Raw genomic sequence first — 7882 nt, forward strand, 5'->3', positions numbered from 1 at the left:
TTTTTACTTCCTGTGTGTGTCTCTATCCATTTTTCTATCTCCCTCTTACTCTTTCAGGTTGTTCATTTCTCTTTACCATTAAAAAATGTAAAGTTAAAAAAGCACTGTGTAATTTATCTCTTGTGATATTTATTACCCCTTTTTGTTCATTAAGCAAGACTTCTAAAGTGTGATTAGATCTCTCTATCACTGCTGTTTCTGTACTATTTTGTGGTATACCTGCAATATGCTTTTTGTTGTAATATTCAAAAAATGGTTTGATTTTTCTAGGGACATATACCAGAGAATTGTCAGTCTTAATTTATACAGGTCTTCCCTTAATAGCCTAATAAATATGTAATTGCAGAATCAGCCTTTTCAGAACTTAAAGCAGTTGCCCATTGAAATCCCAAATATATATCTATGGTATGATACAAATACTTTAATTTCCCAAACTGCAAATGAAACACATCCATTTACCCAATGTCCTTTCTTTGAATACCTTTTGGGTGACTTCCTATAGGCAATGGGATTTTATTATACAAGGAACAAGCAGGACAATTCCTTGTAAGTTGACAAGTGAATGAAGTATCTTTCTTCAAATTTTGCTATGAACACACTGGGTTTTTTTTTTGTAAGTGAAAATCTGGGTCTTTTAGAACATTTTGTATTAATAGCTGATCAATTTCATCATTACCTTGTGATAGAGGGCCCAGTAGATGGGGGTAGGATCTGATAATGTGTTATATACAATGCATGATTTCTATTTCTGATTACTTGTTATAGTTGAAAACAATGACATTAATTCTGAATCATCTGGAACAAGTCCAGTGGTTTCAATATGTAAAACAACTCTTTCTACATATTTAGACTCAGTAAAAATTTTAAGGGGTTCTGGAAAATCTAATAATGCCATGGGAATAGCATATAATTCTGATTATTGAACTGAATCATAAGGGTTTTGAACTAATTTACTTATTTTTCCTGACTTATAACCTGCCTTTCTTGATTCATTTGCATCATTATAAAATATAGGAGCTGTCATAACTGGATGTCAACATGTAGAAGAACGCAAATATGTCTCTATCTGTTGCCATGAACAAAACTCAAAGTGGAGTGCCTTGCTCAGCCTTGATGCAAGGGAGCAGGGGCTTGGTCCTGCCTCTATTTGATGTACCAAACATCATTGACTTCACCTGGGAGGCCTTACCCTTTCTGTGGAGGGGATAGAGGAGAAGTGGGGTAAGAAATGGGATAAGGGGAGAGAAGGGGAACTGTGGTTGGTATGCAACATGAACAAAAAATTTAAAATAAAAACAGTATTTTCTTGAAAAGAATACTGTGGGATAATGAGTGGAGGCAAAATAACTAAAATATAGTCAAACTTTGGACCCAAACAATCCACATGTGCGTCGTGTAATTTTTTCTACCAGAGCCAATTGTCTCTCAGCCTTAGTTGTGGGAAGCTGTCTTTTTGGGGCTGCAGTTGTAGCCAGCCAGCTTGCCCATGGTTCAAACTTGGGTTCATACACTCAAGGCCAAGATCAAACACCCTACTGTAGCCACACTTTTGTCCTTTGGGTCTTATTACTTACTAAGGACAGTTTTGAACTCTCTGACCTTTCTTTAGTCAGGATGAAGTAGAGCCATCTTTATAGGCCTCTGACGCTTAGTTGATAATATTCTTGGACTATTTAAGCCCTTGTCACCTTGTAAAGTTTTTAAATAAATTATTTAACTCTTGAATAGTTAAATTAATTGTGAGCCATAGCTCGTTAATATCTCCCAGCATTTTTTGAAAATCATTAAGAGTTTGTAATTGATCTCTCCTTATTTGTGGTCCTGATTTCTGTGGTCAGATTTTCTGTAAACCTATCTTATGTTCTAGATAATTGATAGAATCTCCTCTTTGTATTTTTATGAGCAATTTCTAATTCCCAGCAACCCAAAATTCTCTTTATTTCATCAAATATTTTTCCTAAGGTAAATTAGCCAGTAAGATGTCATCTATATAATAAATTTTAGATGGAGGAAACTGCTTAAAAATTATTTCTAACAGCTGTTGTACAGCATTGACACAGGGTGGGGTTGTTTAACATTGATTGTGGAAGAATTTTCCAGTGATACCTTTGAACAGGTTTAGCATTATTATAATTAGACAGTTTGAAGGCAAATTTTTCTTTATTCCGTCCATGTAAAGGTATAGTAAAACAGCAGCTTTTTAAATAAATCACTTTACTAGACCATTCATTAGCTAATAAAGAAGGCAGGGGAATTCCAGGCTGTAAAGAGCCCATTGGCTGATTCGCCTTATTTATAGCTGTTTTTTTTTTCTTTTTAAAACAATGTTTTTTTATAGACCAATCCCAGTTCCCTCTCCTTCCTGTCCCACCATTCCCCTCACCATCTCCCTTCATACTCTCTTCAGAGAAGATAAGGCCTTCCATGAGGGATCATCAAAGTCTGTCACATCATTTGGGGTAGAACTGAGGCCCTCACCCCTGTATGCAGGCTGAGAGAGTATCCCTCCATAAGGAATGGGCTCCAAAAAGCCACTTCATATACTAGGGATAAATACTGATTCCACTTCCAGTGACCCATAAACTGCCCAAGTCCCCTAGCTGACACCTACATTCAGGGGGCCTAGTTCAGTCTTATGCAGCTTCCCCAGGTGTCAGTCTGGAGTCAATGAGTTCCCACTAGCTCGGGTCAGCTGTTTCTGTAGGTTTCCCCAGCATGGCCTTGATCCCAGGAGGCCTCATCACTCCTCCCTCTCTACTAGAGGATTCCAGAAGTTTGGCTCAGTGCTTAGCTTAGCTGTAGATCTCTGCAGAAGCATTCTTCATTTTATCATTTGTTTCTGAGATTGGAGGAATCTTAGCCTCTGTTTTACATTGTTGCAACAAATCTCATCCCAATCTTATTTTACATATCAATCCCAGTTCCCTCTCCCTCCCATCCTTCCATGCCTCCGACAAACCCTCCATCTCATCCTCCATAGACACCCCAGGGAGGGTGGGGCCTTCCATAAAGGATCATCAAAATCTGTCAAGTCACTTGGGAGTGTGGCCTAGGCCCTCTCCTGTGTATCTAGGCTAAGAGAGTATCCCTCCATGGGAAATGGGCTCCCACAATCCATTTGTGTACTAGGGGTTCATCCTGGTTCCACTGTCAGAGGCCCCATAGACTTCCTAGTGCTCCTAGCTGACACCCACATTCAGTGGGCCTGGTTTGGTCCTATATTGGTTCCCAAGCTGCCAGACTGGGGACAATGAGTTTACACTTCCTCAGGTCAGTTATTTCTGTGGGTTTCCCCAGAATGGTCTTGACCCCTTTGTTCATCACTCCTCCCTCTCTGCAACTGGATTCCAGGAGTACAGTTCAATGTTTAGCTGTGGATCTCTGCTTCTGCTTCCCTCAACTATTAGATGAAGGCTCTAGGATGGCATTTAAGGTAGTCATCATTCTCATTATAGGGGAAGAGCATTTAAGGTAGCCTCTCCACTATTCCTTAGATTCCTAGTTCGGGTCATCCTTGTGGAGCTTTGTACAATTCTCTTTTGCCAAATTTCTCTTTAAACCTATAGTGGTTCCCTCTATTGATGTGTCTCTTTTCTTGCTCTCCTCTATTCCTCTCCCCACTCAATCTTCCTGATCTCTCATGTTCTCCTCTCTCCTCCTCTTCTCCCCTCCTCTTTCTCGTACCGCATTCCCCCCACCACACTCCCAATTTGTTCAGGGGCTCTTGTCCTTTTCCCCTTCACTGGGAGACCATGTATGTCTCTCTTACAGTCCTCCTTGTTTCCTAGCTTCTCTGGAGGTGTGAATTGTATGCTGGTAATCCTTTTCTCTATTTCTAGTATCCATATATGAGTGAGTACCTACCATGTGTATCTTTCTGTGGCTGGGTTACCTCATATAGAATGGTTTCTTCTAGTTACATCCATTTTCCTGCAATTTTCAATATTCCATTCCTTTTTATCCACTGAGTAGTACTCCATTGTGTAAATGTACCACATTTTCTATATCTATTCTTCGGTTGAGAGGCATCTATGTTGCTTCCAGGTTCCAGCTATTACAGATAATGCTGCTATGAACATAGTTGAACAGATGTCCTTGTTGTGTGAATGTGCATCCTTTGGCTATATGCCTAAGAGTAGAATTGCTGAATGTTGAGGTAGACTGGTTATTATTTTCCTGAGAAACCACCATACTGATTTCCAAACTTCCAGTACAAGTTTGTACTCCCACCAGCAATGGAGAAGCATTCCTCTTTCTCCACATCCTTTCCAGCATAAAATGTCATTGATGTTTTTGATTTTAGCCATTCTGATGGGTATAAGATGGTATCTCAGAGTTGTTTTGATTTGCATTTCCCTGATGGCTAAGGATGTTGAGCAATTTCTTAAGTGTCTTTCAGCCATTTTAGATTCCTCTATTGTGAATTCTCTATTTAGTTCTGTACCCCACTCTTTAATTGAATTATTTGGTGTCTTGGTGACTAACTTCTTGAGTTCATTGTATATTTTGGAAATCAGCCCTCTGTCAGATGTGGGGTCGGTGAAGATCTTTTCCCATTTTGTGGGCTGCCGTTTTGTCTTGTTGACTATGTATTTTGCCTTACAGAAGCTTCTCAATTTCAAGAGGTCCCATTTATTAAATGTCTATCTCAGTGTCTGTGCTGCTGACATTATGTTCAGGAAGTGCTCTCCTGTACCAATTCATTAAAGGGTACCTCCTACTTTCTTTTCTAAGAGGTTCAGTGTGGCTGGATTTATGTTGAGGTCTTTGATCCATTTGGACGTAAGTTTTGTGCATGGCTATAGACAAGGATCTATCTGCAATCTTCTACATGTCCGAATCCAGTTATGCCAGCTCCATTTGTTGAAGATGCTTTCTTTTTTCCATTGTATACTTTTAGCTTCTTTGTCAAACAAAGATCAGATGTTCATAGATGTGTGGGCTAATATCAGGATCTTCATTTCAATTCAATTTCTCTACCTGTCTGTTTTTGTGACAATACCAAGCTGTTTTCATCACTAGAGCTCTATAGTAAAGCTTCAAGTCTGGGATGGTGATGTCTCCACAAGGGTGATACCTGTGGAAGTTCCTTTATTGTACAGTGTTGTTTTGGCTATCCTGTTTTTTTTTTCATATAAACTTGAATATTGTCCTTTCAAGGTCTGTGAAGAATTGTTCTGGGATTTTGATGGGGATTGCATTGAATCTGTAGGTTGCTTTTGGTAAAATTGCCATTTTTACCATGTTGATCCTACCTATCCAAGAGCATGGGAGATCTTTCAATTTTCTGATATCTTCTTTAATTTCTTTCTTTATTGACTCAAAGTTCTTATCATACAGGTCTTTCATCTGTTTGGTTAGAGTTACCCCAAGATATTTTTTGTTGTTTGTGGTTATTGTGAAGGGTGATATTTCTCTGATTTCTTTCTCAGCCCCTTTATTGTCTATATATAGTAGCGCTACTGATTTTTTTTTTTTGGGGGGGGGTTCGAGACAGGGTTTCTCTGTGTAGCTTTGGAGCCTATCCTGACACTCGCTCTGGAGACCAGGCTGGCCTTGAACTCACAGAGATCCACCTGCCTCTGCCTGTGCTGGGATTAAATGTGTGCGCCACAAACGCCTGGTATGCTACTGATTTTTTTTAATTAATCTTGTATCCTGCCACTTTGCTGAAGGAAGGTGTTTATCAGCTGTAGGAGTTCCCTGGTAGAATTCTTCGGGTTACTTATGTAAACTATCATATCATCTGCAAATAGTGAAAGTTGGTCTTCTTCTTTTCCAATTTTTATCCCCTTGATCTCCTTCTGTTGTCTTATTGCTCTAACAAGAACTTCAAGTCCAATATGGAAGATATATGGAGAGAGTGGACAACCTTGTCTTGTTCCTGATTTTAGAGGAATTGCATGGGGTTTCTCTCCATTTAGTTAGATGTTGGCTGTCAGGTTGATGTATATTGTCTTTATTATGTTTAGGTATGTTCATGTTATCTCTGATCTCTCCAAGACCTTTATCATGAAGTCCATGAAGGTGTGTTGAATTTTGTTGAAGGCTTTTTCAGCATCTAGTGAGATGATCATGTGGGTTTTCTTTTTCTTTTTTCAGTTTGCTTATGTGGTGGATTACACTGATGGATTTTCATATGTTGAACCATCCCTGCATCTCTGGGATGAACCCTAGTTGATCATGGTGGATGATTATTCTGATGTGTTCTTGGATTCGGTTTGCCAGTATTTCTCCGAGTATTTTTGTATCAATGTTCATGAAGGCTATTGATCTGCAGTTCTCTATCTTAGTTGTGTCTTTGTAATTGTCAAGTTGTGTCAAGGTAATTGTAGCCTCTTAAAGTGTTTGGGAATGTTCCTTCTGCTTCTATTGTGTGGAACAATTTGAGGAGTATTGGTTATTAGCTCTTTTTTAAATTTCTGGTAGAATTCTGCACTGAAAACATCTGGCCCTGGGCTTTTTTTGTTTGTTTATTTGTTTGGGAGACTTTTGATGACTACTTCTATTTTGTTAGGAGTTATGAGTCTATTTAAATTGCTTATCTTTTTTGGTTTAATTTTGGTAAGTGATAATCTATCCAGAAAATTGTTCACTTCCTTTAAGTTTTCCAATTTTGTGGAGTACAGGTTTTCAAAGTATGACCTGATGATTCTCTGGATTTCCTTAGTATCTGTTGTTATGTCCCTCTTTTCATTTCTGATTTTGTTAATTTGCATGCTCTCTCTCTGTCTTTTGGTTAGATTGGATAAAGGTTTGTCTTTGATTTTCTCAAAGAACCAACTCTTTGTTTCATTAATTCTTTGTATTGTTTTCTTTGTTTCTACTTTATTGATTTCAGCTCCCAATTTGATTATTTCCTGGCATCTACACCTCCTGGGTGAGTTTGCTTTCTTTTGTTTGAGAGCTTTCAGGTGTTCTGTCAATTCTCTAGTGTGGCTATTTTTCATGTGAGCACTTAATGCTATGAACTTTCCTCTTAGCACTGCTTTCAGAGTGTCCCATAGGTTTGCATATGTTGTCCCTTCATTTGAATTGAATTCTAGGAAATCTTTGATTTTTTTCTTTATTTCTTTCATTACCCAGGAGTGATGCAGTTGAGCATTGTTCAATTTCCATGAGTTTGTAGTTTGTAGTTCTGCAATTTGTGTTGTTGCTGAATTCTAATTTTAAGCCATGATTGTCTGATAAGATACAGGGGGTTATTCCAATTTTTTGTATCTGTTGAGGTTTGCTTTATTGCCCAGTATGTGGTCAATTTTAGAGAAGGTTCCATGTGGCACCGAGAAAAAGGTATATTCTTTTGTGTTTGGATGGAATGTTCTATACATGTCTGTGAAACCCAGTTGGTTCATAACTTCTGTTAGTTCCTTTGTTTATCTGTTAAGTTTCTATCTGGTGGTCCTGTCTAGTGGTGAAAGTGGGGTGTTGAAGTCTACCACTGTAAGTGTGTGAGGTTTAATGTGTGATTTGAGTTTTAGTAATGTTTCTTTTATGAATGTGGGTGCCTTTGTATTTGGTGCATAGATGTTCAGAATTGAGACTTCATCCTGATGGATTTTTCCTGTGGTGAATATGAAATGACCTTCTTCATCTCTTTTGATTAATTTTAGTTTGAAGTCTAATTTGTTAGATATTAGGATAGCTACACCTGCTTGCTTCTTAGGGCCATTTGATTGGAAAATCTTTTCCCAACCCTTAACTCTGAGGTAATGACTGCCTTTGAAGGTGAGGTATGTTTCTTGTATTCAGCAGAAGGATGGATTCTGTCTTTGTATCTGTTCTGTTAGCTTGTGTCTTTTTATAGGTAAGTTAAGACCATTGATATTGAGGGATGTTAATGACCATTGATTGTTGATTCTTGTTTGTTTTGGATTTATTT

Source organism: Cricetulus griseus, chromosome 5 (assembly GCF_003668045.3).
Source record: "Cricetulus griseus strain 17A/GY chromosome 5, alternate assembly CriGri-PICRH-1.0, whole genome shotgun sequence".
In the NCBI taxonomy this organism is placed as follows: domain Eukaryota; kingdom Metazoa; phylum Chordata; class Mammalia; order Rodentia; family Cricetidae; genus Cricetulus; species Cricetulus griseus.